The sequence below is a fragment of the Delphinapterus leucas genome, chromosome 3 (genome assembly GCF_059928025.1).
Source record: "Delphinapterus leucas isolate spDelLeu-1000000601 "Yukka" chromosome 3, BTC_Dleu_Yukka2, whole genome shotgun sequence".
NCBI lineage: Eukaryota > Metazoa > Chordata > Mammalia > Artiodactyla > Monodontidae > Delphinapterus > Delphinapterus leucas.
In genome coordinates this window covers 155,022,947-155,033,665 of record NC_143131.1, presented here as the reverse complement: position 1 = coordinate 155,033,665, position 10,719 = coordinate 155,022,947, and the positions used below count along the sequence as shown (strand labels likewise).

The 10,719-nt window shown below is 39.1% G+C and overlaps 1 pseudogene; it reads left to right on the top strand.

Moving 5' to 3' along the window:
• Positions 1-10,719, top strand: part of LOC149749818 (UDP-N-acetylglucosamine--peptide N-acetylglucosaminyltransferase 110 kDa subunit pseudogene) — a 268,591-nt pseudogene that overhangs the window by 47,784 nt on the left and 210,088 nt on the right.

Here is a 10,719-nt window from a genome sequence, read left to right as displayed (position 1 = left end):
TGACCCCATAGGATTTTCCATAAAGATTTTCCTGGTAGCCGTTACATTTCTCCCCTTGATCGAGAGAAATTGCCCCCCTTCGGCCCCTGCCCTGAGCAGTCCAAACTAGCAACCTAAAAACAATACTCATCATAGCACTAATCCTGATCTCACTACTAGCAGTAAGTATAGCCTGTGAGTGAACTCAAAAGGGATCAGAATGACACAAATATGATAATTAGTTTAAATGAAAACAAATGATTTTGTCTCGTTAAACTATGATTAAACTCATAATTACTGAGTATCTTTTGTCTACATAAATATTATTCCAGCATTCACAGTTTCCCTTATAGGGCTATTAATTTATTGATCTCACTTAATATCTTCTCTGCTATGTCAGGAAGAAATAATATTATCATTATTCATTATAGCAACCCTAATAATTCTAAATGTCCATTTCACTCTAGCTAGCATAATACTCGTCATCTGACTAATATTCATAACCTGAAAAGCTGCGCTAGGTTATCCCTGCTAGGAATATTATCAAACACCTATGGCACTGATTGCATCGAAATACAAACCTTCTCCAGTGTTAAAATTACTGTTCTAACTATTATATTCATGCCACTAACACGTTTATCGAAAAGCAATATAATTTGAATTCACACCACAACCTACAGCATACTAATTAGTTTTGTTAGTCTTTACCTTTCTAACAGCAGCCTTAACTTTAATCTTCTCTGACCCTCTGTCAGCACCTTTACCAACTCGAACGGCATGACTCTTACCACTAACACTCAGAGCTAGGCAATTCCAGCTACCTAAAGAATCACTGGCTTGGGAAAAAAGCAAACAAACTGTCTATTACTATATTAATCATACTACATATATTCTTAATCTTAACATTCAAGGCCATGGAAATGATTCCATTCTACAGCTGATTTGAAGCAACACAAGTCCCAACATTAGTTATTATTACTTGATGAGGAAACCAAACAGAACGGCTTAATGCAGGACTCTACTTTTTTATTTTACTCACTAGTGGCATCCCTTCCACTTCTAGTTGCACTAATGTCTATCCAAAATACTACAGGCTCGCTAAACTTTTTAACAATGCAGTACTGAGCCCAAACAATATCTAACTTTTGATCCCATATTTTCACACGATTAGTGTGTAAAGTGGCTTTTATAGTAAAAATACCCCTTTATGGGTTACACCTATGATGTCAAAAATGCACGTAGAAGCCCTTATCGCCTGATCTATGATTCTTGCAGCCCTACAACGCAAACATGGTGGCTACGAATCACAATAATCCTGAAACCCATAGCAAAGTATGTAGGGTACCCATTCCTTATATTGTCCTTCTAAGGAGTAATTATAATGAGCTCAATCTGCTTGCACAAAACAGACTTAAACTAGCTCATCACATGCGCCTCCGTTAAGCACGTGTCACTTGTCATAGTAGCTCTTCTTACCCAAACACCTTCAAGTTCCATAGGAACTAGGGCCCTAATAATCACCCACAGCCTCACACCGTCTATATTATTTTGCCTGGCAAATTCAAATTATCAGCGTGTTCATAGCTGAAACATAATTTTAGTCCGTGGTCTACAAACATTTCTTCCACTAATGGCAACATGATGACTACTAGTAAATCTTACAGACCTAGCCCTGCCCCCAACAATCAACTTAATCAGAGAACTATTTGTAGTAATATCTTTCTTCTAGTCCAATATCACTATTATCCTCACAGGCGCTAAGACAGTATTACCGCCCTATACACTCTCTCTGTATTAATCATAACACAACGAGGTAAATATATGTATCATACCAACAATATCAAACCACCATTTACATGAGAAAACACCCTCATAACTCTTGACCTATTACCCCTTCTGCTCCTATAACTCAACCCAAAATTATTTGGGGACCTAGGTACTGTAATAGAGTTTAACAAAAACATTAGGCTGTGAAGTAAAAGAAGCTTAAATCTCCTTTTTACTGAAAAGCTTAGCCTTTTCTCGGGTGAGCCTCCTCACTCTGGAAAGCTAGCTCTTACCCAAAGCCAGCTACCGCTTATTTACCCCTGAGAAACAAAAACAGAATGAGCGAAAATCTGTTTGCCTCTTTCATTTCCGCAAAGATAATAGGGCGCCTGTTGTTATTTTATTTTATTTTTTAAAATTAATTAATTTAGCTATTTATCTTTGGCTGCGTTGGGTCTGAGTTGCTGCACGCAGGCTTTCTCTAGTTGTGGCGAGCCAGGGTTACTCTTCGTTGCGGTGCGTGGGCTTCTCATTGCGGTGGCTTCTCTTGTTGTGGAGCACGGGCTTCAGGCTTGTGGGCTTCAGTAGTTGTGGCTCGCGGGCTCTAGAGCGCAGGCTCAGTAGTTGTGGTGTACGGGCTTAGTTGCTCTGCGACATGTGGGATCTTCCCGGACCAGAGCTCGAACCCCTGTCCCCTGCATTGGCAGGTGGATTCTTAACCACTGCACCACCAGGGAAGTCTTGTTATTGTTCTAATTATTCTGTTTCTGAGCATTTTATTCACATCCAACCAACTCAGCTACCTCCTCAATGAGGAGAAATGTGGGCATCTGTGACCTCCTCAGACTCAGTATCTCACGAGCGTTTGTTACTCTGGAGAAGAGAAGACACAACACCAGGAATGGCCAGTACCTGATGATTATTCCAATCAGCCATTTGGCAATTTAAGATAGTTGCATTCTTTTTCCCACCTCACCCTGAGCACATTTATTTCCTTTTTTTTCACTGTAATAGCTGAGTTTCACCCTAAAATAGTCAAAGGATTCTATTCACATTTTGTCCTTGTAGATTAATGATAGTGTTAAGACACACAGTTCCTTCATGGAAAGTAAGAAAGCGTCTTCTTGGCCACATGTGATTAGCACCATCCAGACTTCTGCCTCACATGCCTGGTGAGGCGTGCATTCTCTTCAGTATCCAGTTGTTTTTCAAGAGAGATGTGTAAATTAAAGTAGTGACAACGATGTTAACATATGTGTTAGGCAACAAAATAGATGGCGCTGATGCAGATGGTGTTACAAGTTGTATTTTCAACTTGGGTCTGCATTTGGAAAATATTTCTACTATTTCCTTCCTTCAATGTCATCAATTTTAATGGCTTCTATTCCATCTAATTTTTAAGCTGTAAATATATTCTAGTATTTGAAAAGGAAATCAAAACGATCCTTTGTAACAGAGGCTGAACCTAGTTTGTTTTCTCAGCAAAATTAGTCTTCAGTTTATATGTATCTAAATGCTGGATTATGAGTTCCCAAATCCGTAATTTACCCTAGAATTCTTCAGTTAATAAAAACCGATGTGAGAATAAGTTTGTCTCATATGATTATTAAAAAACCTCTGAGCAAGCATTTAAATATTAGGAGATTTCATATAAAAAATCTTCCTTTGGGCTTCTCTGACAAATCAATGGTTTCGAAATGCTTTCAGAGACCTGAGTAGGGCCTGGACAAGTCATACGCACTAACACTCTCCTATCAGCCTGAGAGCCCCTGGACAGTTTTGACTTTTGCTTAATATCAGTGGATATTTAGTCTACTGAAATATTTTAATCCATCTTTCCCTGTAGAAATTTGAACCTAAATTTAAAGGGGCTTTTCTAATGCAGTTCAAGCCAACAGGTATAATTCATTTTAAAGGTAATTTTTAGGACTAGCTTCAAAGTATCTAGGCAAACATTTATTTAATTTCCTATGTTTCTGTAGAAATGATAATACCTAACAAATATTACTTACTCTTTGTCACATGCTGTGGTTTACATATCTCATATTTTAATTCTTACAACAAGCCGTAAGGTAGGTGCTAAATGCTATTATTAGTTTAACAAGGACAACCTGAACCTTCAAGAGGTATGTACATTGCCCAAGGTCGCAAAGCTTGCAAGAGGTTGAGCTGGGAAAATCTTTTCTCTAAAATTCATGTTCTTAACCACTCACTGTCTTACTCTGACATATATGTTCTAAACTAGTTTCAAATGTATCTTTAAAAATAATTTAAATATGGATACTTTAAAACACATAAATATATAAATAGGGATATTTATATAAAGAAACATTTATCCTCGTTCTGAAGTAAAGGCTCCAGATACTCTCTGCTCCCTATGCCCCCTTTTAGGTCACAAAGGGACCTCTTTTTATGCATTGTCCACCAAAGGGGTCAGGGTTTGAATTCTCCCCTAGTCTTTTCCTTTTTTCCCTGTTGTAAATGAATTACGTATATGCCCTGAAGTAATTAGCAAAGACGCTGTTGTTCAGGTGAATTTTAAAATAATTAATCTGACCTAATACCTGTCAAGAATAATTAGGAGAAAATATGTCCTCCCTGAGCAGCTCTTTCAAGCTAAGATGCTAAAGCACGATGTCTCCTGTGTGTGCACTGCATGTGCACTGCGTGTGCACTGTGCTAAAAGTGAGAGGGCTAAAAGTGAGAGTAAATCTTAATGGTTTTAGAGGAAATGCTAAAATGATACCTCTTCAATTGCCACCTGGGCATCAGCTCTTCATTTTCTATATCTGAATAAAAACAAGAAGCTGAACTAACGACAGGGATTCTGACATGAGTGATATCAGTGACTCCTTAAGACATTGTGGTTTGCAATTAAAACTTAAAAACTAATCCCTCCTCTTCCAAAAGGCTTTTGAATGAAGTCACATGCCCCATTTCACAGCCTGTTAATTTTCTTATCATAAGAGCTATTCAACTGTCTTCTAACCCTCTCTCCCATCCCCTACCTGTCCTTTTTTAAATGTTTAGCATCCTTAGTAATCTAATTAACTGGTGAAATTTCTCATGTAATAACCAAGTCCTAAGCAGTATGTTTCGAGAAAGATATTTTAGGAAAAATCAATAAGCAAGCTTTACCCACAGATGCAGTTTGTCAAGAAGGGGAGATAATCTCTGGCTGCAATGACGGCAGGTTTGAATATGATGACATTTGCTGTCCATGATTGTCTGGAGCCCTAAGCACTGCTCTGTCATTGTATAGCAACCTCTCTGCATGCCCTCTAACCTTGCCTTCTAATATGTTAAGGGGCTTGTGGAAGAGGAGAACACTGGAGAACTTATATCTCACATCGCCACGCAGTTCAGAGTTAATAATTTCCTTATTAAACCTATGAACCCTTCACGTTTTGTAGTCCTGCCTGCCCAACCCCCTTCTAAGTTAGTTTCTAGGCAAACCAATAAACATGGAATTACATTAAGCTCCTTATTTCAAGGCTGCAGTTCAGGATTTTGCTGCATATTTGTTGGCTCATTTATGGAGACTGCAGCATAATATTCATTAATTCTGTTTAATCTCCAGTACTTCAGTGATTTGATTCTCAACCACATTACCTATGCCAGTTTGTCCATGTTTAAACCACCCCAGTGCTGTGATGCTGTTCTATATGTTGATTACCCAAAGGTTCTGTGAGCTCTAGTCTGGAATCACAGAGGCAGATTATCCACCATTTCCAGTTCTTGGTGATCACTCAGCACTTGAAGGTAACCTATTAGAAAATTTAAAATGTCAGCATCTGTCTTGAATGGCCAACATATCTGTAGCTGACTTTTAATAAGAAAGAATGTGCAGTTTAGGAATAGTCTGAAAAGGTAATAAGCATTTGCAAAAAGAAGGACATTGTTTGCTTTGACAAATTAAGGTTTTGATGTGAAAAAGAGCTTCTTGGAAATATCCCTTTATTGATATGAATCAAGGAATTGAGGTTTTAATTTCAAACTTACCCAGCACTATGTGAGAATGAATATTAATCTTCCAGCAGAACTGTTCTCTGTTTTGAATGTTGAATGTTTTGAGACATTCTCTAAAACACTCTTGCAAGTACTCTCTCGCTCTCTCTTTCTCTTTCTCTTTGTGTGTGTGTATGTGTGTGTGTGTACATCTACGTCTTCACAACCAAACAAAAACATAAATTAAATGTTTACTCTCTAGTTTCATAACATAAAGTAATCACTGATATTGGTCACACTGAAGGGTGGCTTGGAAAGGAGAGAAGTGAAGTCCTTTCAAATGCCGATTCAATATCTTTCCTTCACCTGCTTTCTGGTGGGGAAGGGTGTATAAGGCTGGGTGAAAAAAGTCAATTGAGTAGTTTTTGCAGGCTCAACCAAACTGTAATAGTTAATAATAGTTTTACTGGCAGGGTCTGGAACGGTGGTGCTCCTGTGTGTCGCTGGTGATGGAGGCTCTGCCAGGATTTCTCATTGTGCCCCCATCACTAGTGACACAGGAGCACCACTGTTTCAGACCCTGCCAGTAAAGCTACTATCCGTCACTGAGAATTTGCGTGCATCTGTTCTTTTTTTTTTTTTTTTTGCGTGCATCTGTTCTAACAGCTAGTATTACTTTTCACTTCTAAAAGTACCGTGAGCCCTGTGATAGGATAACTTGAATCAGTAGAACCACAGAACACTCTTCACTGCCCGCTGTGTGCCACATAGTACTGCAGATTCCAAGGATTCTACAGTCATTAAAACAAGAAAGGGCCCTACCTCCATTCAGTTGTTAAAGTAGCAGGGAAAACAGACATAAACTATTGCAATGAGTCTATTAGTTATGCACATGTAAAGAAAGGCAAAATAGAAATTCAATGGCTATGGAACACACAGTAAGATCTAAATTACTCTAGCAATGATGAATTATATTTTTTAATTTATTAATGCTTATTTCCAAATGTTAGTTTGTACAAACATAAATCTGGATTTCATGTTACACCGAGGGAACTGTGTACAGAGTAGGCTAGTAGACTCAGTAGGTTAAACTGTTTCTTTCTTTTATATATATATAAATATATATATATATGTATATTTATGTATTTATGTATGTATGTGTGGCTGCGTTGGGTCTTCCTTGCTACGCGCAGGCTTTCTCTAGTTGCAGCGAGCAGGGGCTACTCTTCATTGCGGTGTGCGTGCTTCTCATTGCGGTGGCTTCTCTTGTTGTGCAGCACGGGCTCTAGGTGCACGGGCTTCAGTAGTTGTGGCTCACGGGCTCTAGGGCGCAGGCTCGGTAGTTGTGGTGCATGGGCTTAGTTGCTCCGCGGCATGTGGGATCTTCCTGGACCAGGGATGGAACCCATGTCCCCTGCATTAGCAGGCAGATTCTTAACTGCTATGCCACCAGGGAAGTCCCTAAACTGTTTCTTAAAATAGGTGTGTTTTTTTTTTTTCCTTTGAGCTATCAGGGTATTTAGAAAACATTTCACCTAATCCTTCTCCAGGTAAGGAGAAATGTCTTATCCAAACTAATAATACCATCTTTTTAAATGAATGGAATATTTAGTGTATACTAGGAACTATGTTATTCTCTACTTTTAACCAATTTTTATTGTGAAATTTAGTATCCTTAAGGATGAGTCTATAATAAAAGATATGTAGGTCACTGATTTATCAAAAAAAAAAAGAAAAAAGAAAAAAGAAAAAAGACACGTATGTAATGCCACTCAGGTCAAGAAATGGATAATTGCTTGCTTCCCAGATTTGCTGAGCAGCCCAGCCTACTTCTGACTCCATTCCTTCCCCCCTCCCTACTGCCCTTCTTCTGAGGGTCATGATTATAATTTAGCTTTTCTTTATAGTTTTACACATTCACATGCATTCAAAAATGATGTTTTTTAGGGCTTCCCTGGTGGCGCAGTGGTTGGGGGTCCGTCTGCTGATGCGGGGGGCGCAGGTTCGTGCCCCGGTCCGGCGGGATCCCGCGTGCCGTAGAGCGGCTGGGCCCGTGAGCCATGGCCGCCGAGCCTGCGCGTCCAGAGCCTGTGCTCCGTGGCGGGAGAGGCCGCGGCGGTGAGAGGCCCGCGTACCGCAAAAACAAACAAAAATGATGTTTTTAAATGTACTTTTAACTTCAGATAAACTGATTTGTAGTAGTGTATATGCCTTTATGTCTATCTTCTTTCACACAACTCAACATTTGTGATAGTAATTCATGTTCTTTTTTGTAGCATTACCTTGGTCATTTTCATTCTATTGTATGAATGTATCACAATTTATTCTACTGTAAGTATTCTAAAATTAATCCATTTTAGAATAAATGGCATTTGTTCGTCTGACTGATATGAATAGCATAACTCTAAATAGTCTTGTGCTTGTTTCTTGGAACACATATGCATATATTTCTATCTCCTAATTCTCAAAATTTGGTGTTATGCTATATCCCACACTCATGTTTCTGTAGAATTCAAAGATATATTCTTATGAAAGAAAGTTGGAAAGGAAGGACAGGCTGAGGTAACATAACAGAACCAGATGTACTGAATTGGTTGCCTGATTGCAGTCTCACAGATTTTTGGTTCAGTATCTAATGGGTTAAGCTGAGTTCCTTCACGTGTCACTGAAACAAATGAATAGAAGAAGTAAATGATCAGTGTCATCTTTATCGTTACTAATTCTTTGTTTAACCTTTGGTAATATGGGTGAGATGCAATGCCTTCCTGCTCTTATGCTTGGTTCAACCATTTTTATTGCATTATTTCTGTTCTTTTGTCTGGCTAAGTTTTTCCCATCACAGAGTATGCTGTTCCCTTTGCCCGAAATATGTTCTTATTGTAAAACATTGGTCGCATGACTAACTCCTTTTGTTATTGAGGTAAAGCTGACGTACAGTGTTAGTTGCAAGTGTATGACCTAATAGTTCAGTATTTGTATACACCGCTAAGTGATCACTATAATAAGTCTAGTTACCCTCTGTCACCTTACACAGTTACAAACAATTTTTTTTTCTTGTGATAAGAACTTCTAAGATTTACTATCTTAGATTCTTTCAAATATGGAACTCCTCCCTTCCTTCTCAGGATCATTTCATCTGAACTCGGAAATCTTCTTTGATAGTCCTACCGCCCCCAGTCACTCTCTATTACATTTACCCCTTATAATTGCTGTTAGTTAATTCATCTCTTCAATGGTTATCTTGTTTATAGTTTATTCTTTTTTCTGGTCCCTCCTTTCCCTGCCTTCCAGAAATATAAGCACCAGGAATCTCATTTCTTTTGTAGAACAAGTTAGCTACAGTATGTGGAACAATACCAGTTCATAATAGGTGCTCAATAAATGTCTAATGAATAAATGGAAGAAAGGAAGGTAGAGGTTTGGAAGGAGGCCAAGCAGTAAAGAGACTATTTGCATGTTTCAAAAATGCTGTAATTCTTCATGACAGGTGTAAAAGAGGAGATTTGTGGATTCAGATCTTATAAGGAGACTAAGCAATCAAAGATACCAAACCATTGAAGGTTAGAAAGAAGCAGGGAGCTCAGTGTTTCCACACAGTGAGGCAGACTGAAAGCAATAAGGGAAACCAAAAGCCCAGGACGGTGTGTGACTGTCATTCCAATGTTCTATATACCTCTTTGCCAAGCTATACATACATGAATTCCTAACAGTCTGACTAATGTTCATCTCAAAGAAAGAATCTGAGTCAAAGTGACCTCAGGGTTACTAGCCATGGAAACAGAGGAGGGAGAGTGTGGTCATTAGACGCTGTTGTCAAAGAACAAAGGAGGGACAAAAAATAGAAGTTTGGTGCTCTCCCACATTGATTTGGAGGAAATTGGCCAACATCCAATGTGAGCAAGGCAGTTGGGTAACCCTGGGAGAATGAGTCATCTTGGCAGGCTCGCAGAAGTGCCTGCTTGTGTCGATCATCACTGTAATGACAGATACCAAGGGTCAATATTTACAAGGGTCCACTAGGATGAGTAGTAAGATGAGTCTAGGAGTGGTCCCCAGGAAATCACAGAGCAGTGAGGCTCATAGAAGAGATATAAATTCCAGGAGTTGACCAAACTGTTAGCTATAAAGGAAATGTATATTTAACACATGAAGAAAAGAGAGCCAAGTACTACTGTAGGCAGATCCAATAGGAATGTAATATAATACTTGTGGTTACAGACAGGGAAAATGTTTAAATATCTGTAGTGTCAAACTGCCATATATTAACCCTTTAGTCAAACACGGTTTCTACCCATTTAGGCTATTTTCCTTCCCTGCCAAAGATGGCAACTTTCATTTTACCATGTTAGTGAGTAAGGGAAATGACTCATTTTACAGACAACTTGGCAAGACTATAAGTAAGAAAAGGAGGGCATGAACTGTGTCCTGTAGGTAACAAAATGCTTTTCTAAAGTCATTGCTGGGGAAATAGTAAAACATTACAACCCAGGAAGTCCAGGTAAATTATATGAGAGAGTAGTCAGTAGATGTCACAGGGGAAAAATACAAGCATTTCTGAGAGGAAAAGTAAAAGGCTTTGATGTGATGTCTCTGACACCTAAGTGGAGCAGAGAATCTGAGGCAGAGATCCATGCCTCTCATTTGTGAGAGCTCAAATAGGGAGGGTTGTGCTGAGTAATTTTGCTTGGCAATGAACTTAATACCTCCCTCCTCTTCCCCTCCCCCCACAAAAAGCAAAATTAAACTAGGTAGCAGAGGTAGATCATCTCCCTCCTAAAGCCGACTCAGCATTCCACAGCATTTATACATCAAATTCCAAGAACTAGGCTATAAAATGTGGAGTTCATTTTGCCACCTTGCAAAAGGAGCTTCAGCTTCTCATTTCTCTTACCTTGTGATGAGGAGGCCTTGAATGGGTCGTTCCTGAGGACCAAAGAGACCCAAAGAGTGATAATGGCATCCCAACCTTGATCTCTGTCTCCCCTAAGAACTGCCAAGCCCTGTGGGCCTTGAGGAATTTTCTGT